The sequence below is a fragment of the Anomaloglossus baeobatrachus genome, chromosome 8 (genome assembly GCF_048569485.1).
Source record: "Anomaloglossus baeobatrachus isolate aAnoBae1 chromosome 8, aAnoBae1.hap1, whole genome shotgun sequence".
Classification (NCBI taxonomy): domain Eukaryota; kingdom Metazoa; phylum Chordata; class Amphibia; order Anura; family Aromobatidae; genus Anomaloglossus; species Anomaloglossus baeobatrachus.
The window spans coordinates 236,688,617-236,711,957 of NC_134360.1; the positions used below are offsets into that span (position 1 = coordinate 236,688,617).

Below are 23,341 nucleotides of genomic sequence, written 5' to 3' on the forward strand. Positions count from 1 at the left end.
TGTGGCTTTTTTGGGTTCAGTCTTGCACTGTAGCTGAGTCACTTATTTTGGATCTTTTTTTAGAATTCATTATATTGGCAAATTACATTAAAGTCCCTGATATGCTGCTCAGGAGCATTGGTGTAGGAGGTGCCATTGTGCTCAGCTCCTGCCCTACTGCTGGTTTATAGCCTAGTTGTGATGCTATTTCCCCAGGGTAGATCTCCTCTTGAAGCTGAGGTGTATGGCGGGGCTCTGCGGTGTATGGCGGGGCTCTGCGGTGTATGGCGGGGCTCTGCGGTGTATGGCGGGGCTCTGCGGTGTATGGCGGGGCTCTGCGGTGTGTGGTGGGGCTCTGCGGTGCGTGGCGGGGCTCTGCGGTGTGTGGCGGGGCTCTGTGGTGCACGGTGCGGTGGGGCTCTGCGGCGTGTGGTGGGGCTCTGCGGTGCTCGGTGGGGCTCTGCGGTGTGTGGTGGGGCTCTGCGGTGTGTGGTGGGGCTCTGCGGTGTGTGGTGGGGCTCTGCGGTGTGTGGTGGGGCTCTGCGGTGTGTGGTGGGGCTCTGCGGTGTGTGGCGGGGCTCTGCGGTGTATGGCGGGGCTCTGCGGTGTATGGCGGGGCTCTGCGGTGTGTGGCGGGGCTCTGCGGTGTGTGGTGGGGCTCTGTGCTGCTCGGTGGTGCTCTGCGCTGCTCGGTGGGGCTCTGCGGTGTGTGGTGGGGCTCTGCGGTGTGTGGTGGGGCTCTGCGGTGCACGGTGTGGTGGGGCTCTGCAGTGCACGGTGGAGCTCTGCGGTGTGTGGTGGTGCTCTGCGGTGTGTGGTGGGGCTCTGCGGTGCACGGTGGGGCTCTGCGGTGTGTGGTGGAGCTCTGCGGTGTGTGGTGGAGCTCTGCGGTGCATGGTGGGGCTCTGCAGTGCGTGGCGGGGCTCTGCGGTGTGTGGTGGAGCTCTGCGGTGCATGGTGGGGCTCTGCGGTGCACGGTGGGGCTCTGCGGTGTGTGGTGGAGCTCTGCGGTGCATGGTGGGGCTCTGCGGTGCACGGTGGGGCTCTGCGGTGCACGGTATGGTGGGGCTCTGTGGTGCACAATGTGGCTCTGCGGTGCACGGTGGGGCTCTGCGGTGCACGGTGGGGCTCTGCGGTGCACGGTGGGGCTCTGCGGTGCACGGTGGGGCTCTGCGGTGCACGGTATGGTGGGGCTCTGTGGTGCACAATGTGGCTCTGCGGTGCACGGTGGGGCTCTGCGGTGCACGGTGGGGCTCTGCGGTGCACGGTGGGGCTCTGCGGTGCACGGTATGGTGGGGCTCTGTGGTGCACAATGTGGCTCTGCGGTGCACGGTGGGGCTCTGCGGTGCACGGTGGGGCTCTGCGGTGCACGGTGGGGCTCTGCGGTGCACGGTGGGGCTCTGTGGTGTGTGGTGGGGCTCTGCGGTGCACGGTATGGTGGGGCTCTGTGGTGCACAATGTGGCTCTGCGGTGTGTGGTGGTGCTCTGCGGTGTGTGGTGGAGCTCTGCGGTGCATGGTGGGGCTCTGCGGTGCACGGTGGGGCTCTGCGGTGTGTGGTGGAGCTCTGCGGTGCATGGTGGGGCTCTGCGGTGCACGGTGGGGCTCTGCGGTGCACGGTGGGGCTCTGCGGTGCACGGTATAGTGGGGCTCTGTGGTGCATAATGTGGCTCTGCGGTGCACGGTATGGTGGGGCTCTGCGGTGCACGGTGTGGTGGGGCTCTGCGGTGCACGGTGTGGTGGGGCTCTGCGGTGCATGGTAGGGCTCTGCGGTGCATGGTGGGGTTCTATGGTGTACGGTGTGGTGGGGCTCTACGGCAGAGGCGTAATGACCACGGTCGCCATCACGACCGGGCCCCGAAGGGTTAGGGTCCCAGGCCCGCCCTGCAAAAAAGCAGCCAGCTCCACTCAGTGGCAGATCACGCGGCCGCTATATGGCAGGCAGGCAGGCAGGCAGTCAGATACCAGTGGCGGCACTGGGCCCCTCTCGCCCGTCATGGCACGCAGCAATGATGAAGGATGACGCGCTCCGTTCCATCCCTCTTCATTCTCCCCCTGTACCTGCGCTCCACGTCTCAGCACAGCAGAACGTGGTGACGTCACTATCGTGCGACTGCTGAGACGTGGAGCGCAGGACGGGAAGACACCATGACCTGAGCAACAGGGGAAAGAGATGTGAGGAGTGGACCCGTAACTACGCTACTGGGGAGGCAGAGGGGGCGGTTGGCTCGGTCCCAAGACCTAGAGGGGCCCACCCAGAGCTACTACCACCCAGGGCCCTGTTAAGACACCCGTTTTTTGTTTGGTTTTAAACCCCCATCCCCCTTTGCCAACCAGCAAATCCAGCGGGGTTTGTTTTTTTTCCAAGGTGGAGGGCAAAAGGGGATTTAATACATGAGCCGCAGAGGCAGGAGGCTGTAATCTGCCCAGACAGAAGAAACTACCTGCTAGGTGGCAGGACCTGCGATGACATCAAGCCCATGTGACCCGTGCGGGAGGAGACAGAAGATAAAGGAGAAGCTGTAGAAAATGGGGGCACATGACAGGTAATGAGAGAAGAGGAAGATATGGGGGGTGTAGGGTGTGACAACGGGTGGACAGAGTGTGACAGAGGGGGGCAGAGTGTGACAGGGGTCCAAGCTATGCCAGAGGGGTGCACGGTGTGACAGAGGGGGGCACGGTGTGACAGAGGGGGGCATGGTGTGACAGAGGGGGGCATGGTGTGACAGAGGTGGGCAGAGTGTGACAGGGGTCCAAGCTATGCCAGAGGGGTGCACGGTGTGACAGAGGGGGGCATCTATGACAGAGGGGTACGGTACAGGGTGTGAGAGAGGGAGGCAGAATGTGACAGAGGGGTCCAAGCTATGCCAGAGGAGTGCAGGGTGTGACAGAGGGGGGCAGGCTGTGACAGAGGGGGGCAGGCTGTGACAGAGGGGGGCAGGCTGTGACAGAGGGGGGCAGGCTGTGACAGAGGGGGGCAGGCTGTGACAGAGGGGGGCAGGCTGTGACAGAGGGAGGCAGGCTGTGACAGAGGGAGGCAGGCTGTGACAGAGGGGGGGCAGGCTGTGACAGAGGGGGGCAGGCTGTGACAGAGGGGGGCAGGCTGTGACAGAGGGGGGCAGGCTGTGACAGAGGGGGGCAGGCTGTGACAGAGGGAGGCAGGCTGTGACAGAGGGAGGCAGGCTGTGACAGAGGGGGGGCAGGCTGTGACAGAGGGGGGCAGGCTGTGACAGAGGGGGGCAGGCTGTGACAGAGGGGGGCAGGCTGTGACAGAGGGGGGGGCAGGCTGTGACAGAGGGGGGCAGACTATGACAGAGGGGTATGGTACAGGGTGTGAGAGAGGGAGGCAGAATGTGACAGAGGGGTCCAAGCTATGCCAGAGGAGTGCAGGGTGTGACAGAGGGGGGCAGGCTGTGACAGAGGGGGGCAGGCTGTGACAGAGGGGTATGGTACAGGGTGTGACAGAGGGGGGCAGGCTGTGACAGAGGGGTATGGTACAGGGTGTGACAGAGGGAGGCAGGCTGTGACAGAGGGAGGCAGGCTGTGACAGAGGGGGGCAGGCTGTGACAGAGGGAGGCAGGCTGTGACAGAGGGGGACAGGCTGTGACAGAGGGGGGCAGGCTGTGACAGAGGGAGGCAGGCTGTGACAGAGGGGGACAGGGTGTGACAGAGGGGGGCAGACTATGACAGAGGGGTATGGTACAGGGTGTGACAGAGGGAGGCAGAATGTGACAGAGGGGTCCAAGCTATGCCAGAGGAGTGCAGGGTGTGACAGAGGGGGGGGGGCAGGCTGTGACAGAGGGGGGGCAGGCTGTGACAGAGGGGGGGCAGGCTGTGAGAGAGGGAGGCAGGCTGTGACAGAGGGGGGGGGGCAGGCTGTGACAGAGGGAGGCAGGCTGTGACAGAGGGGGACAGGGTGTGACAGAGGGGGGCAGACTATGACAGAGGGGTATGGTACAGGGTGTGAGAGAGGGAGGCAGTATGTGACAGAGGGGTCCAAGCTATGCCAGAGGAGTGCAGGGTGTGACAGAGGGGGGGGGGCAGGGTGTGACAGAGGGGGGGGGGGGGCAGGGTGTGACAGAGGGGGGGGGCAGGCTGTGACAGAGGGGGGGCAGGCTGTGAGAGAGGGAGGCAGGCTGTGACAGAGGGGGGCAGACTATGACAGAGGGGTATGGTACAGGGTGTGAGAGAGGGAGGCAGTATGTGACAGAGGGGTCCAAGCTATGCCAGAGGAGTGCAGGGTGTGACAGAGGGGGGGGGGGCAGGCTGTGACAGAGGGGGGGGGGCAGGCTGTGACAGAGGGAGGCAGGCTGTGACAGAGGGGGACAGGGTGTGACAGAGGGGGGCAGACTATGACAGAGGGGTATGGTACAGGGTGTGACAGAGGGAGGCAGAATGTGACAGAGGGGTCCAAGCTATGCCAGAGGAGTGCAGGGTGTGACAGAGGGGGGGGGGGCAGGGTGTGACAGAGGGGGGGGGGGCAGGCTGTGACAGAGGGGGGGCAGGCTGTGAGAGAGGGAGGCAGGCTGTGACAGAGGGGGGGGGGGCAGGCTGTGACAGAGGGAGGCAGGCTGTGACAGAGGGGGACAGGCTGTGACAGAGGGGGACAGGGTGTGACAGAGGGGGGCAGACTATGACAGAGGGGTATGGTACAGGGTGTGAGAGAGGGAGGCAGTATGTGACAGAGGGGTCCAAGCTATGCCAGAGGAGTGCAGGGTGTGACAGAGGGGGGGGGGGGGGGGCAGGCTGTGACAGAGGGAGGCAGGCTGTGACAGAGGGGGGCAGGCTGTGACAGAGGGAGGCAGGCTGTGACAGAGGGGGACAGGGTGTGACAGAGGGGGGCAGACTATGACAGAGGGGTATGGTACAGGGTGTGAGAGAGGGAGGCAGTATGTGACAGAGGGGTCCAAGCTATGCCAGAGGAGTGCAGGGTGTGACAGAGGGGGGGGGGCAGGGTGTGACAGAGGGGGGGGGGCAGGGTGTGACAGAGGGGGGGGGCAGGCTGTGACAGAGGGGGGGGGCAGGCTGTGACAGAGGGGGGGCAGGCTGTGAGAGAGGAAGGCAGGCTGTGACAGAGGGGGGCAGACTATGACAGAGGGGTATGGTACAGGGTGTGAGAGAGGGAGGCAGTATGTGACAGAGGGGTCCAAGCTATGCCAGAGGAGTGCAGGGTGTGACAGAGGGGGGGGGGGGGGGCAGGCTGTGACAGAGGGGGGGGGCAGGCTGTGACAGAGGGAGGCAGGCTGTGACAGAGGGGGGCAGGCTGTGACAGAGGGAGGCAGGCTGTGACAGAGGGGGACAGGGTGTGACAGAGGGGGGCAGACTATGACAGAGGGGTATGGTACAGGGTGTGAGAGAGGGAGGCAGAATGTGACAGAGGGGTCCAAGCTATGCCAGAGGAGTGCAGGGTGTGACAGAGGGGGGCAGGGTGTGACAGAGGGGGGCAGGGTGTGACAGAGGGGGGGGCAGGGTGTGACAGAGGGGGGGGCAGGGTGTGACAGAGGGGGGGCAGGGTGTGACAGAGGGGGGGGGCAGGGTGTGACAGAGGGAGGCAGGCTGTGACAGAGGGAGGCAGGCTGTGACAGAGGGAGGCAGGCTGTGACAGAGGGGGGCAGGCTGTGACAGAGGGCGGGCAGGCTGTGACAGAGGGGGGGCAGGCTGTGACAGAGGGGGGGCAGGCTGTGACAGAGGGGGGGCAGGCTGTGACAGAGGGAGGCAGGCTGTGACAGAGGGAGGCAGGCTGTGACAGAGGGGGGCAGGCTGTGACAGAGGGAGGCAGGCTGTGACAGAGGGGGGCAGGCTGTGACAGAGGGAGGCAGGCTGTGACAGAGGGAGGCAGGCTGTGACAGAGGGAGGCAGGCTGTGACAGAGGGGGGCAGGCTGTGACAGAGGGGGGCAGGCTGTGACAGAGGGAGGCAGGCTGTGACAGAGGGGGGCAGGGTGTGACAGAGGGGGGCAGACTATGACAGAGGGGTATGGTACAGGGTGTGAGAGAGGGAGGCAGAATGTGACAGAGGGGTCCAAGCTATGCCAGAGGAGTGCAGGGTGTGACAGAGGGGTCCAAGCTATGCCAGAGGAGTGCAGGGTGTAACAGAGGGAGGCTTGCTGTGACAGAGGGGGGCAGGCTGTGACAGAGGGGGGCAGGCTGTGACAGAGGGGGGCAGGCTGTGACAGAGGGAGGCAGGCTGTGACAGAGGAAGGCAGGCTGTGACAGAGGGAGGCAGGCTGTGACAGAGGGAGGCAGACTATGCCAGAGGGAACAGGCTGTGGCAGAAGGGTGCTGGGTGTTACAGAAGGGTGCAGACTGTGTGGGATAGAGGGGTGCAGACTGGAACAGAGGGGTAAACATGGTTAGGGGCCCATTCAGAAGGTTCCCCCCTGAGTTGAACACCCACCTATGCCTCTGGTGAGGACTTGTTGTTTTTTTTTTGTTTTTTTTTATTCTTAATCAGCGAGTACACAGTGGCCAGAGGTCTATGGGGGTGCATTATACATGGAGGAGTACGGGGCTGTATAATACAATATGAAAGACACCTTATACATGGACTATGGGGGTGCATTATACATGGAAGACTATGGGAGTTGCATTATAATAATTGGAGGGCTACTTTATACATGGAGGACTATGGGAAATGCATTATAATACATGGAGGACTATGGGGGTGCATTCTAATATATGAAGGGTTATGTGGGACCCATTATATTGTATAGAATGTTATGCGGGGGCCATTATTGTATTTGGAAAACTATATATGAGGGGGGACAAATATACAAGCATGTGATGTGAAAGTTTTGTGCTGAGAGAAATAGGCTTTTTCCCTCAGCACCCGGCTTTTCCATGCTCTCCTATACATCTTATCTCAGCACCCAGCTTTCCCATGCTCTGATATGGTAAAGCTGGGTGCTGAGGGAAAGATGTATAGCAGAGCATGGGGAATCTGGGTGCTGAGGACAAGATGGATTTCAGAACATAGGAAAGCTGGGTGCTGATAGAGGGATTTCAGATCAGAGGAAACATGGGTTTTGAGGAAAAGAGCCAAGTGTCAGTGTCATTATCCTGTACCCCGAGTGTCATCATCATTATCCTGTACCCCCAAGTGTCTGCGTTATTATCACGTACCCAGAGTGTCGGCGTCATCATTCCATACCCCAGGTGTTAGAATACGTGGGGGGGGGGTGCCAGGTCCAAACCTTGCACCAGGACCCATCAAACTCAAGTTATGCCAGCCCCCTATGTGGGGGTCTGCGGTGCATGGTGTGGGTCTGCGGTGCGCAGTATTGGGGCTCTGCAGTGCATGGTGTTGGGGCTTTGCGGTGCACGGTGTTGGGGCTTTGCGGTGCACGGTGTTGGGGCTCTGCGGTGCACGGTGTGGGGGCCCTCTGGTGCACGGAGTGGGGGCTCTGTGGTGCACGATGTGGGGGCCCTCTGGTGGATGATGTGGGGACTCTGTGGTGGATTCTGTGGGGGGCTCTGCAGTGCGCGGTGTGGGGGCTCTGCAGTGCGCGGTGTGGGGGCTCTGCAGTACGCGGTGTGGGGGCTCTGCAGTGCACGGTGTGGTGGGGCTCTGCAGTGCACAATGTGGTGGGGCTCTGCAGTGCACAATGTGGGGGGGCTCTGCAGTGCACAATGTGGGGGGGCTCTGCAGTGCACAATGTGGGGGGGCTCTGCAGTGCACAATGTGGGGGGGCTCTGCAGTGCACAATGTGGGGGGGCTCTGCAGTGCACGATGTGGGGGTTCTGCGGTGCACGGTGTGAGGGCTCTCTGCGGTGCACGGTGTGAGGGCTCTGCAGTGCACAATGTGGGGGGGCGCTCTGCAGTGCACGGTGTGGGGGTTCTGCAGTGCACGGTGTGGGGGCTCTGCGGTGCACAGTTTGGGAGTTCTGCGGTGCACAGTTTGGGAGTTCTGCGGTGCACGGTGTGGGGGCTCTGCGGTGCACGGTGTGGGGGCTCTGCGGTGCACGGTGTGGGGGCTCTGCGGTGCACGGTGTGGGGGCTCTGCGGTGCACGGTGTGGGGGCTCTGCGGTGCACGGTGTGGGGGCTCTGCGGTGCACGGTGTGGGGGCTCTGCAGTGCACGGTGTGGAGCAGACACTTACTTGCAGGCACAGTATACAGTGGTTACTTTCACAGCAGATTGTTACAATGTTTCCATCTCCGCTTCCTAATTCCTGCCGATTCTGTGTCTTTTGTCAGATTGTTGGTGATTGGTGATCTGTACACAATCTGGGATTGGTCAGATCTGTGCACTTTGCCCGGGGCAGACAGTCTGAGGTTACTGTGTACCCGCCTGTGTCTGATTCTTCTCCAGCAGATGTTGGGTGGGGGGCTGTGGGGCTCCAGAGCTGGGCCTGACTTCTGTACACATCATCACGTCCCTTCTAGAGATTTTCCAGGACTAATATCAACTTATTAACTCTAAATAAAGAAACGTTTTATTTGTTCGGAGTCCTTGGGAATTTGGGGAAACTTCTTAAACAAATATTTAGGTCTTCACTGTTACTATGTATCTCCAAATAAATGGTGTTATCTCTAGGTAACAGCCAGGGGAGGTAACAGGGTGTAGCTGAGGAGCGCAGAGGCAGCAGCTCCACCAGGACCCTGGGGCCTGAGAGCTTCAATATAGTCTATCAAATATTGTTATACTGGAAAATACCTTCAATTTGTGTCATTTATGGTGGGGTTTAGAGTCGTCGGGGGTCTTTTTCTGGCCATGGATCTTTGGAGCTGCCCAAACTGTCAGCCTACACCACTGTTGCTCATAAAGGGGTGTACTCATCTTCTCCTCTGCCTCCTTGCTTCTTTGTTTCCTGGGGGCAGTGTGCTCCTAATGATTGACAGTTCGCACCAGCAGCATTGCCGTGTTTCCGATCCAAGCCGTGCGCTGCCCCATGCTGCAAACAGTCACAGCTTTACCTCTGCCGCATTGGAGGAGCACAGGGACATTGACGCTGGACGGACACAGCGATCCAACCAGATTCCGAGCAGAGCTTGCAGGCTCTATAGTAAACAGCTTGTACTTTATATCACAAAAGTGAGTACACCCCTCACATTTTTGTAAATATTTTATTATATCTTTTCTTGTTACCAATTATCCATTTTCCCTCCCTGGTGTCATGTGATTAGTGTTTCAAGGTCTTAGGTGTAAATGTGGAGCAGGATGTTACATTTGGTGTTATCCCTCACACACTCTCTCATACTGGTCACTGGAAGTTCAACATGGCTCCTCATGGCTGAGAATTCTCTGAGGATCTGGAAAAAAGAATTGTTGCTCTACATAAAGATGGCCGAGGCTATAAGAAGATTGTCACCACCCTGACACTGAGCTACTGCACAGTGGCCAAGACCATACAGCGGTATAACCAGACAGGTTCCACTCAGAACAGGCCTTGCCACAGCCAATCACCAAAGCTGAGTGCACGTGGTCAGTGTCATATCCAGAGGTCATCTCTTCAGAATAGATGTATGAGTGCTGGCAGCAATGCTTCAGATGTTACAGGGGTGCGGGGGTCAGCCTGGCAGTGCTCAGACCATGCACCACACACTGCAGAGGTTACAGGAGTGGAGGGTCCACCTGTCAGTGCTCAGACCATACACCGCACACTGCAGAGGTTACAGGAGTGGGGGTCTGCCTCTCAGTGCTCAGATCATACGCCACACACTGCATCACATTGCTCTGCAAGGTTGTCATCCCAGAAGGAGGCCACTTCCTAAGATGATGCACAAGAAAGCAGAAAACAATTTGTTGAGGACAAACAGACTAAGGACATAGATTACTGGAACCGTCCTGGGGTCTGATGAGACCAAGATAAACTTATTTGGTTCACATGGTGTCAAGTGTGTGTGGCGGCTCCAGGTGAGGAGGACAAAGAAAAGTGCGTCCTGCCTACAGTCAAGCATGGTGGTGGAGGGTCATGGTTTGGAGCTGCATGAGAGCTGCCGGCTGTGGGAAACGAGACATGACCAGAACTTTAATATACTTTTATTATTTTATAACTGTTTATTTTATTTATTAATTAGTTCCCCTGGGAGATTTGAGCCAGTGGTCCCTTGTACAATACTCATATTGCAGTATATTGTAAAAATAACAAATCTGTCAAGCTCAGCTACAGGTTTACAAACATGGCAGACATGGGTCCTTCAGTGTACTGCCAGGTGATAACGGCACCCCACAATCATGTTATAGGTGGGCGATGGGTGTCAAGTGGGACACATTCCCATCACTGATAATTGCTGACGGCATCTAACAGGTTAAACTGCTGTGATCAGTGCTAATTTATATAGCTGGAACGTGAGAAGTTGGCCTCAGGTGCCGGCTGTATGACACGGCTGGTATCTGTGCTGTACGGCGCAGGCTCAGCTCATGAGCTCATTCCATATTTGCAGGACACAAATCCATTTGTATCATTCACACCAGGTTATTCCACAGACGACTCAGGTTTTCCACTAGACGTCCATCAAATGTCAAGTGTTCCTCTGTTTATATGAAGCACAGGGTATATACAGAGGGCAGGAGTCACGCCGCCGCTGATACAGGCTCCTTATACGCAGACAGACTGATCTTAAATATTTTTCCAGACCCGGCTGAGATGTCTTCCCCGAGTGTTGGGTAATAATTAGTCTTCCGTGTCTGGTATTTCCAGCGCAGAATATTACAGGAGGAGCTATTGAAGACAATACTCTGTGGTCAAACATAGAAATCTATAGGAGTGTACATGAGGTCGGAGCTTGGGACCAGTATGGGAATATGGACAATGATGGAACATATGCCCATACCGTGCCCGGTCTCCATGACCCAACAACCCTGGGGCTTAAAAATAACATGTTTGATCAGTTATCTGAGCACCTGAGACCCCAAATGAAACCAATAGCCTTATAAGAGGGGGAAACTTATAGAACACCCCCACCTCTAATAATATATATACTGTGAATAAGAAGAAGCCGATTAAGGAGCGTCCACTTTAGGGTTTTCCCATCTCATAAATTGATGGAATCTCACTAAAATATGCAATCACTTTAAAATCGTCGAGGTCCGACCACCTGGACTTTTCCTGAAAATGAAGGGGCCACGATAAGAGGTCGTCTCCGGTACAGCACAGCCCGGTGGCCAGGAGCGCTGCTGTGCACTGGAGGTCTAAGAGGTTAAAGCCTTGCTGGTTCATAGTAAGCCAAGGTAGTTGATGTGACGATGTTATGTTCTGCCATGCTCTCCTGCAGAGCCGGTACTTGCTGTTCCATCGTGCAGAGCTTATTGCAGGTTTGGATGTTCTGCTGTTTGTCTTGAACACCTATTGACGGGTTGTCTCTCAGCTCTGGGTTCTACACTAGTCCTGGGAGATGCCTACGCAGATGCTCCTCGTTCCTGGTGATTGCTCTGCTTCATTAGGGAGCATCCGGAACGTTGACAGTCATATTTCCTGGTTACAGTAATGCTCTCGGCTTCCGTAGTGTTTAGTGATCTGATATTGGCTCTCGACTGGACTGTTGTTGACTATTCTCTGCCTGTCTCCCTGTTTTTGTTGTTACTTCCTGGCTTGTGACCTCAGACCTCCTCCTGATCATGCCCTCGTCTGCTCCCTGTATCCTATAAGTACTCTGCAGGAATCCTGACCACCGGCTTATATCTTGACCTCGTTTCTGACTGCTCCCAGTGTCCTGTCGCTACCTCCTGGCTTCTGACCTCGGACCTCCTCCTGACCACGTCCCCACCTGTTCCCTGTATCCTGTACATACTCTCCTGAAATCCTGGCCCTCGGCATATATCTTGACCTCGTCTCTGACTGCTCCCAGTGTCCTGTCGCTACCTCCTGGCTTCTGACCTCGGACCTCCTCCTGACCACGTCCCCACCTGCTCCCTGTATCCTGTACGTACTCTCCTGGAATCCTGGCCCTCGGCTTATATCTTGACCTCGTCTCTGTCTGCTCACAGTGTCCTGTCGTTACCTCCTGGCTTCTGACCTCGGACCTCCTCCTGACCACGTCCCCACCTGCTCCCTGTATCCTGTACGTACTCTCCTGTAATCCTGGCCCTCGGCTTATATCTTTACCTCGTCTCTGTCTGCTCACAGTGTCCTGTTGTTACCTCCTGGCTTCTGACCTCAGCTTGTCTGACTACATCTCCATTCACTGCACGCAAGTAATATCTAGCGTCACCCAGTGGCAGACATAATAGTAGGGCTTTGTGATCTCTTGTCCTATGCGGACAGGGGTGAGGGGGAGAGGCTCCTGCTGCAGATAGTAGTCTTACAGTCACATTCAGGACAGTGAAGGAGGAGTGCTGGAATGGGGTTTTTAAATAATCCTATGGGGCTCCTAGGTTGAGTAAACCCATTTTTTAGTGGTTGATGACCTTCATGATTCACACAGGGAATGAACAATGGATTGGAAAGAGGAGGTAGAGAGTGAACAAGGGCCAGGACTTCATGACACAAGAGATTAGGGATGCAAAGGGGGAACTACCACCAGAAGGGAACCATATTTTGATCCTTACCATAGAATCCCCCCCCTATGTAAAACCTGGTGGACACTTTCTGGGAAGTTTAAAAAGTTGGAACTTCATTCTGGACCCAAGACGAGCCATATTATCGGTCCTTAGTCTGACACTCTTATATAATGCTGAGGAAAGTCAGTGTGATCATCAATGTCATCCTTCTCCATGAGTCTCTATTGCCTGGAGAGATGGGGGATATCATTGGGAAGTGGACCTAAATTGAAGCCCCTCGTGCCCCATAGAGGGTTGCACCTAAGATGTGGATGTCTTTTCAAATCTTCCATTAAGGGTGAGAATTTCACCAGGCGATTGAGTAAATGACTGGAATTTTAACTGGAAGTGATGACAGATTTCGCTTTATGAAGCTTTTCAGCTGACGACAGTGAGATGGCGGTAAACATCATCATGGAGGATTAGACGGGAGAAAAACAAGATTAGAAGGAAATCTCCATATTCGCAGCCGGTCACCTGAGTGTAACGAGGCATCTACGTCTGGATTACCGGATAACACCGTCTAGAACGAGCGATTAACCTGTGCTATCTACACGAATGGGACAGGAGCCTGCGGTGGAGGGATAGTGACGCCACGGAGTACATTGTCTATATTGTAGTGATGCCGCGGAGTTACATTGTCTGTATTGTAGTGATTCTGCGGAGTTACATTGTCTATATTGTAGTGATGCCGCGGAGTTACATTGTCTGTATTGTAGTGATGCCGCGGAGTTACATTGTCTATATTGTAGTGATGCCGCAGAGTTACATTGTCTATCTTGTTGTGATGCCGCGGAGTTACATTGTCTATATTGTAGTGATTCTGCGGAGTTACATTGTCTATATTGTAGTGATGCCGCGGAGTTACATTGTCTGTATTGTAGTGATGCAGCGGAGTTACATTGTCTATATTGTAGTGATGCCGCGGAGTTACATTGTCTATATTGTAGTGATGCCGCGGAGTTACATTGTCTGTATTGTAGTGATGCTGCGGAGTTACATTGTCTGTATTGTAGTGATGCAGCGGAGTTACATTGTCTGTATTGTAGTGATGCAGCGGAGTTACATTGTCTATATTGTAGTCATGCCGCGGAGTTACATTGTCTGTATTGTAGTGATTCTGCGGAGTTACATTGTCTATATTGTAGTGATGCCGCAGAGTTACATTGTCTATATTGTAGTGATGCTGCGGAGTTACATTGTCTATATTGTAGTGATGCCGCGGAGTTACATTGTCTGTATTGTAGTGATGCCGCGGAGTTACATTGTCTATATTGTAGTGATGCAGCGGAGTTACATTGTCTATATTGTAGTCATGCCGCGGAGTTACATTGTCTGTATTGTAGTGATTCTGCGGAGTTACATTGTCTATATTGTAGTGATGCTGCGGAGTTACATTGTCTATATTGTAGTGATGCAGCGGAGTTACATTGTCTATATTGTAGTGATGCAGCGGAGTTACATTGTCTATATTGTAGTGATGCAGCGGAGTTACATTGTCTGTATTGTAGTGATGCAGCGGAGTTACATTGTCTATATTGTAGTGATGCTGCGGAGTTACATTGTCTATATTGTAGTGATGCTGCAGAGTTACATTGTCTGTATTGTAGTGATGGAGCGGCGTTACATTGTTTGTATTGTAGTGATGCTGCAGAGTTACATTGTCTGTATTGTAGTGATGCAGCGGAGTTACATTGTCTATATTGTAGTGATGCAGCGGAGTTACATTGTCTATATTGTAGTGATGGAGCGGAGTTACATTGTCTATATTGTAGTGATGCTGCAGAGTTACATTGTCTGTATTGTAGTGATGCAGCGGAGTTACATTGTCTATATTGTAGTGATGCAGCGGAGTTACATTGTCTATATTGTAGTGATGCTGCAGAGTTACATTGTCTGTATTGTAGTGATGCAGCGGAGTTACATTGTCTATATTGTAGTGATGCAGCGGAGTTACATTGTCTATATTGTAGTGATGCTGCGGAGTTACATTGTCTATATTGTAGTGATGCTGCAGAGTTACATTGTCTATATTGTAGTGATGCAGCGGAGTTACATTGTTTGTATTGTAGTGATGCTGCAGAGTTACATTGTCTGTATTGTAGTGATGCAGCGGAGTTACATTGTCTATATTGTAGTGATGCAGCGGAGTTACATTGTCTATATTGTAGTGATGGAGCGGAGTTACATTGTCTATATTGTAGTGATGCAGCGGAGTTAGGCTATGTGCGCACGTCGCGTAAAAACATGCAGTTACGCTGCGCTTTGTAGCGCAGCGTAACTGCATGCGTCCTGCGTCCCCTGCACAGTCTATGGAGACTGTGCAGGGGCCGTGCGCACGTGGCGTTTAAGAGCGCAGCGCTTCGGCTACTGCCGAAGCGCTGCGCAAAAAGAAGTGACATGTCACTTCTTTCCTGCGCTTTGCCGGCAGCTCCTGCTCTGTCTATGGCAGGAGCTGCAGGCAGAGCGCATGGAATCGGCGCTCACTACGGACATTTCTGCAGCGATCTAAAGCGCACATGTGCTCTTCAGATCGCTGCAGAAATTTCTGCAGGGCTTGTACGCAACGTGCGCACATAGCCTTACATTGTCTATATTGTAGTGATGCAGCGGAGTTACATTGTCTGTATTGTAGTGATGCAGCGGAGTTACATTGTCTATATTGTAGTGATCCTGCGGAGTTACATTTTCTATATTGTAGTGATGCCGCAGAGTTACATTGTCTGTATTGTAGTGATGCTGCGGAGTTACATTGTCTATATTGTAGTGATGGAGCGGCGTTACATTGTCTGTATTGTAGTGATGCAGCGGAGTTACATTGTCTATATTGTAGTGATGCCGCGGAGTTACATTGTCTATATTGTACTGATGCAGCGGAGTTACATTGTCTATATTGTACTGATGCAGCGGAGTTACATTGTCTGTATTGTAGTGATGCTGCGGAGTTACATTGTCTATATTGTAGTGATGCTGCGGAGTTACATTGTCTATATTGTAGTGATGCTGCGGAGTTACATTGTCTATATTGTAGTGATGCCGCGGAGTTACATTGTCTATATTGTAGTGATGCAGCGGAGTTACATTGTCTATATTGTAGTGATGCTGCGGAGTTACATTGTCTATATTGTAGTGATGCTGCGGAGTTACATTGTCTATATTGTAGTGATGCAGCGGAGTTACATTGTCTATATTGTAGTGATGGAGCGGAGTTACATTGTCTGTATTGTAGTGATGCTGCGGAGTTACATTGTCTGTATTGTAGTGATGCAGCGGCGTTACATTGTCTGTATTGTAGTGATGCAGCGGAGTTACATTGTCTGTATTGTAGTGATGCAGCGGAGTTACATTGTCTATATTGTAGTGATGCAGTGGAGTTACATTGTCTGTATTGTAGTGATGCAGCGGAGTTACATTGTCTATATTGTAGTGATGCAGTGGAGTTACATTGTCTGTATTGTAGTGATGCAGCGGAGTTACATTGTCTATATTGTAGTGATGCTGCGGAGTTACATTGTCTATATTGTAGTGATGCTGCGGAGTTACATTGTCTGTATTGTAGTGATGCTGCGGAGTTACCGTTTTGGGGTACAGTCTCCTCCGTACAGCGGGCAGTGCGGACCCTGTAGGGAGGTAAGTGTCCGAACCCCGATCCTAATTTACTGCTGATGCCCCCGGATTATTAGGTTCGGTGAAGTCCGTGAAGGTGTCCTCACCGGGCAGGTATTTGCCAAACAGTCTAAAACTTGCACTTGACCTAGGGCCCTGTGCCCCGTGCGTGCCCCAGTCCCAGCGGTATCTCCGTTACCCGTCCTGGCGACCTCTCTCCTGTGCCCCCGTGGTCACCGTTACATGGACCCAGCTCAGTCACTTTCTCCTTACTACCGACTCACTGACCCCCTCCCACCAGGCTGGCTATACCCAGGGACTCGTTCACATGGCGACCATCCCCTTACATGGTTAATCCTCTATGCCCAGTGTAGAGTGGAGAACTAGGATTTTGGTCGTGTTTTGGTGGAATCGGCACTGGTACTCCAGGTCCCAGAGGGTAGGTCCTGCATCCCCAAGAGGATGCAGTTCCTTGTAGTGCCCTGAGTGTCTCAGGGGCACTACATGTCCTTCTTGTAGGGATCAGGGTGACCCTCCTTCTCCTCCAGAAACAGCTTTCTCTGGAGTCTTCCTGCTACTGATGAAGAAGCTGTATCCGTCAGCCCCGGGCTGCCCGGGACCTGGAGAGATGATGATGCATCACTATGAAGATCTATCACCTGCCTCAGCAGTATAGGACTCCACATGCCGATACATTTCCAATGCTTCCTGCCGGATCCTCATGGACGTGAGCCCAAATCTTATCTCATCAGGAGGAAGAGCCTCACCTGGATCTCCACATTTACACATCACCCTGCATAATGTATATTCATCCAGGGGGGCTGCAGATTTATGCACAGGGAAAGGTGATTGGTCTCTAGTATTAATTTGCAGATCCGTCAACATCTGCCTCACTCCTGTCCACCAGGGCAAATATAGACCATTGCTAGAGTATATAGCCAAGTCAAGCCTCATTGCATAATGCTATATCTATGATGGAAGGGTCATAGTAGCCCAAAACAGGAACCACTATTGGGTACGTTAACTGGAACATGCTGGGGCTGAGGCTACACGATCAAAGGTCAAGTGGCCAAAGATTGCTACAGGCTTCACACCATCATTTCTATTTATCTTTTGATATTTTTTCACTTATATAGCACTATTAATTGCATAGCGCTTTACAGAAGTGATTGTCACTGTCCCCATTGGGGATCACAATGTGCATTACCTATCAGTCTTTTGGATTGTGGGTGTTATGGGTGACACAGTCATATGGTTTCGGGCCATAGGAGGTCATAACGTTTGGCTGCACAGAATGTTCCCTGACTTTCCATTGCTCCGGCTGTCAATATTCATTGGTATAGGTAGCTTTGGAAGGCCAAAAGGCGCGGAAAGCTGTCCAAAGGAATCTTGTTCCTGCAAGACAACGCCTCCGCTACACAAGCGACCGCGGCAAGACTGGCAGAGGTGGGCTTCCAGGTGGTTGACCACCCACCTTATTCACCAGATCTAGCTCCCTCCGACTATCATCTGTTTCCAAACCTGAAGAAACACCTCAAGGGATCAAATTTCACACCATTTCTGATGCCATGGCTGCTACGGATGCCTGGTTTGAGGCACAACCGAAATCTTTCTTTTTGCTCGGCTTACAGAACTTGGAATACTGATGTAAGAAGTGTGTTGTCATCGGTGGAGAGTATGTGGAATAGATGGAAAGTTTCATCATCCTATCTCGTTTCTTTCTGGGTAAAGCCAAAGATTTATCAGCAGCCCTTCGTATGAGCGGATACTGGAGGAGAAAGCCGGCATTACATAACGGCAATTCAAAAAATAAAGCGGCCACGTTCCACAGTGTCCACACTATTCACCTTTTCATAATGACTTTCCATTAATAAGTCCTGATAATACCAGGAATGCCCCGTACTGCAACACAAATTCTGGCAAAAAAATGACAAAAAAGGAAAATAGAATTAGAAACTCTTGGAAACAAAAGAAACAAAGTAACTTCAGAACCTGAAAGGAAATGAACAAAAAACTTGAATGATTTTTGAATTTTTGAATTCTTATTTTAGGGGAAATACTTTAATATTTAACGAGGCAGAAAATTAAACAAAAAAAAAAACCCCTCCTTAAATGATTTATCTGGGAAATGTAAACGTGTTGATGTAAGCGGTGAAGGCGCAGACCTGGAATATGAAGTCGCGTGTTGGTAATTGTCAGTAGCACACGATGATATCACCATCCGGAGGTGAAAATGGATGGGAATATTATTAGAAATCTCAGCCCCGAGGATCCTAGAAAAGCAAGAACATACAAAACATGGTGTAATCAGTATGGAAATGAGCAGAGCCGGAGAGAAGGGAGAGGATTGTACAAGGTGACTCAGAAATGGATCCTGGCGCTATGTCATACACCGAAAAACGGTAAATCTGGAGACGATGACACCACCCAACCAATGGGAAATCAGCTAAATCCAAAAAAAGTGATCTCTGTTATGGGGGATCTGTGGATGATGCTCTGTTATGGGGGATCTGTGGATGATGCTCTGTTATGGGGGATCTATGGATGATGCTCTGTTATGGGGGATCTGTGGATGACGCTCTGTTATGGGGGATCTGTGGATGATGCTCTGTTATGGGGGATCTGTGGATGATGCTCTGTTATGGGGGATCTGTGGATGACGCTCTGTTATTAGGGATCTATGGATGACGCTCTTATGGGGGATCTGTGGATGACGCTCTGTTATTAGGGATCTATGGATGACGCTCTGTTATGGGGGATCTATAGATGACGCTCTGTTATGGGGGATCTGTGGATGACGCTCTGTTATGGAGGATCTGTGAATGACGCTCCGTAATGGGGATCTGCGGAAGACGCTCTGTTATGGGGCATCTGTGGATAATGATCTATTAGGTAGGATCTGTGGATAATGCTCTGTTATGGGGGATCTGCGGATGATATGCTGCTATTGGGGATCTCTGGATGATGCACTGTTATTGGGGATCTGTAGATGACACACTGTTTTGGGGATCTGTGGATGATGCTCTGTTATGGGGGATCTATGGATGATGCTCTGTTAGGGGGGATCTGTAGATGATGCTCTCTTATGGGGGATATGTGGAGGATGCACTGTTATGGGTGATCTGTGGAGGACCACTATAATGGGGGATCTGTGGATGATGCATTGTTTTTGGGGATGTGTGGATGATGCACTGTTGTAGGGGATCTGTGGATGACGCTGTGTTATGGGGATCTGTGGATAACGCTCTGTTATGGGGGATCTGTGGATGACGCTCTGTTATGGGGGATCTGTGGATGACGCTCTGTTATGGGGGATCTGTGGATGACGCTTTGTTATGGGGATCTGTGGATGACGCTCTATTATGAGGGATCTGTGGATGATGCTCTGTTATGGGGGATCTGTGGATGATGCTCTGTTATGGGGGATCTGTGGATGACGCACTGTTATGGGGAATCAGTGAATGATGCTCTGTTATGGGGGATCTGTGGATGATGCTCTGTTATGGGGGATCTGTGGATGACGCTCTGTTATGGGGGATCTGTGGATGACGCTCTGTTATGGGGGATCTGTGGATGATGCTCTGTTATGGGGGATCAGAGGATGATGCTCTGTTATGGGGGATCTGTGGATGACGCTCTGTTATGGGGATCTATGGGTGAGTTACTGTGATAGCGGATCTGTAGCTGACGATCTTGATATGCTCCACATCACATATATCTTGTAAGAGTATTTTAAACTGTTTTTCTTTTTTACTGTGTTTCTTATTTGTCACATAAGGTTTTATTTGCAGAAAACAGAACAAAAGAAGAGCAGAAATCCGGATTTTCCCACAAGAATGCCAAATATAATGGAGCGCAGATGTCGTGTCTGAACGAGGCTAATATTAAACCTTCTCACATTGTTCTGCATTTAAAACTATAGTAAATCAAGTTTTGGATATCACATATTCTTTCTTATTTTTACTGTTTCTTAGTTTAAATTTTTATAAATGCAATAAAACAACCATGTGCTAGATGCAAATGAAAATATGTTATATATTTATTATATTTTAATACAATTTGATTTTATTTAATAAATCACACATCAAGCGTCCAACCTGTAGATCTCACCCAAAAGAGTAACATCAGTGGGGACGAAAGCATTATTCAGTGCAAGCATTTTTACTGTTAAATACCTAGACTTTCTGGAACTACTATAATACTGCCCCCTATATACAAGAATATAGCTACTATAATACTGCTCCTATATACAAGAATATAACTACTATAATACTGCCCCTATGTACAAGAATATAACTACTATAATACTGCCCCTATGTACAAGAATATAACTACTATAATTCTTCCCCTATATACAAGAATATAACAACTATAATACTGCCCCCTATGTACAAGAATATAACTACTATACTACTGCCCCTATGTACAAGAATATAACTACTATAATACTGCCCCTATGTACAAGAATATAACTACTATAATACTGCCCCTATGTACAAGAATATAACTACTATAATACTGCCCCCTATGTACAAGAATATAACTACTATAATACTGCTCCTATGTACAAGAATATAACTACTATAATACTGCTCCTATATACAAGAATATAACTACTATAATACTGCCCCTATGTACAAGAATATAACTACTATAATTCTGCCCCTATATACAAGAATATAACTACTATAATACTGCCCCCTATGTACAAGAATATAACTACTATACTACTGCCCCTATGTACAAGAATATAACTACTATAATACTGCCCCCTATGTACAAGAATATAACTACTATAATACTGCTCCTATGTACAAGAATTTAACTACTATAATACTGCCCCTATATACAAGAATATACCTGCTATAATACTGCCCCTATGTACAAGAATGTAACTACTATAATACTGCCCCTATGTACAAGAATATAACTACTATAATACTGCCCCCTATGTACAAGAATATAACTACTATAATACTGCCCCTATGTACACGAATATAACTACTATAATACTGCCCCTATGTACACGAATATAACTACTATAATACTGCCCCCTATGTACAAGAATGTAACTACTATAATACTGCCCCCTATGTACGAGAATATAACTACTATAATACTGACCCTATGTACAAGAATATAACTACTATAATACTGCCCCTATGTACAAGAATATAACTACTATAATACTGCCCCTATGTACAAGAATATAACTACTATAATACTGCCCCTATGTACGAGAATATAACTGCTATATTACTCCTATGTACTAGAATATAACTACTATAATACTGCCCCTATGTACGAGAATATAACTACTATAATACTGCCCCTATGTACAAGAATATAACTACTATAATACTGCTCCTATATACAAGAATATACCTGCTATAATACTGCCCCCTATGTACAAGAATGTAACTACTATAATACTGCCCCCTATGTACAAGAATATAACTACTATAATACTGCCCCTATGTACAAGAATATAACTACTATAATACTGCCCCTATGTACAAGAATGTAACTACTATAATACTGCCCCTATGTACAAGAATATAACTGCTATAATACTGCCCCTATACATTACATTGCACTACTTGCTGTATAATGCCCCATTTGCCCCCTATAATCTCAGCCGGTGTTGTAGCTCGGGGTTGCTTTCTCTGCAGCCTCTCGTTTACAGGCAGAGGTGGCGCGGAGCAGGTTTAGTTATTGCTGACGTTGCGTACATATGAATTAATGACGGGAGTGCCCCGAGGATCATGTTTTTCTTGCTTCAAATTAAAACTTTCATGTTTGTGCAAGTTTCGTATTAAACCTTTCTTACAAAACACACATTATAAATCCTCTCTTTGCACAAGCCCCGGCTACAACCCTGGTACTTTTCAGATTTCAGTAATCTCTGACGCTCAGTCGTCAAAAATAAAAAAATAAAAAAAAATTCTAAAAAAAATAAGACAGGAATAATAAGTGTATTTGTGTGCGGCTCAGTGGGATGGCACCATATGCGACTTGCAACAAGTTGGTGTTTTCTCTTTATTGTAGTCATCCGTCCAGGAGCCGCTTCCAAGATTTAGAGGCCAAATGAGATAAACACGTATAGAAATATAATGGAGAGAGCGGCTTCACGAACCCAGATGGCTGTTTTTGGGTGGGATGAAGAAAAATGGCGGAGGGCCAGAGGCTTGTCAATCTGAGTAAGAGGACCAGCTGGCTCCTTCTTTCGGTATGAGGACGCTGCTACTCTCTCTGTGTCTTATGAAGATTTCACAGAAATTACATTTTCTCCTCGCTTCTCATATTTCACAGTCATGGAGGCCAATGATGAGGGCAATATAGAGTCACAGAGCATCATCCATGACGAAAAACACGGGGAAGATGCCTGGACGCAACTCTGACTCCCAGGTCACTGCTGGGAAGTAAATAAAGAAATAATTTTAAAAGACAATGTATGGTCCCTTCAATTTTTGATAAGCAGCCAAGGTAAAGAGGACAGCTAGGGGCTGGTATTATCAGGCTGGGAAGGTTCATGGTTATTTGGCCCTTCCCAGTCTAAGAATTGCAGCCCACAGCCGCCCCAGAAGTGAAGCATCCATTAGATGCACCAATTCTGGGGCTTCACCTCAGCTCTTCCTAATTCTCCTAATGAGGAGGCAATCTGGCTTGTACTTTTGGATTTGATGTCAGCTCTGAATTGCATCATGTCGAGGGGTTAGTAGTGGAGAGGCGTCTACCAGACACCCCCATTGCTAACCCAGTAAGTGTAAAGTGAAAAAACACACACCACAGAAAAAAATAGTTTATTTGAATAAAGACTCCCCCCCCCCCCCCCCCCACTATCCCTCGTTCACCAATTTTGTATTTTGAAAAAATCTGCAAAGCTCAGATTTAATCCATGGAGTACTGGTCCCACAATGTCCCTGAATCCATGCTCCAATCTATGGAGATTTGTTCAGAGAATGGGGCTGCATAGGTCATTTCTGGTCAGTACATATTACATAGTTACTTAGGTTGAAAAAAGACCTAGGTCCATCTAGTTCAACCTTCCTCCACCAATTCTACATAAATAGAAAAATAGGACAGCATCCTAGAGGGTGATTTCTTACCAGTCATCAGTAACTCAGTGATGTGAGAAAATTCGGGTCTGGCGCTGACTGGGAGTGACCTATGGAGCTTATTTTCAGAACAAAGCTCCATAGGTAGGATTACCAATTCGGAGGATATACTGGATTACGTCGGAGATTTGTGGTTTTTTAAAAATAATAAATTGGTAAAC

At 50.5% G+C, this 23,341-nt stretch overlaps 1 protein-coding gene and 1 long non-coding RNA gene across 4 annotated transcripts in view; one reads left to right on the forward strand and one right to left on the reverse strand.

The window, feature by feature from the left end:
* Window positions 1-8,160, reverse strand: part of FGGY (FGGY carbohydrate kinase domain containing) — a 298,106-nt gene extending 289,946 nt beyond the window's left edge. For all 3 annotated transcript variants that reach the window (XM_075320405.1, XM_075320406.1, XM_075320407.1), the window contains exon 1: window positions 8,075-8,160. The gene's annotated coding sequence lies outside the window, so the exon portion shown is untranslated. The remainder of the gene's footprint in view (window positions 1-8,074) is intronic.
* LOC142248939 (uncharacterized) lies at window positions 2,122-22,456 on the forward strand. Its single transcript, XR_012724964.1, has 4 exons — window positions 2,122-2,523; window positions 19,854-19,983; window positions 22,111-22,291; window positions 22,375-22,456. It is a non-coding gene; the product is annotated as an uncharacterized LOC142248939 (long non-coding RNA).
* The last annotated feature ends 885 nt before the right edge of the window (window positions 22,457-23,341 follow it).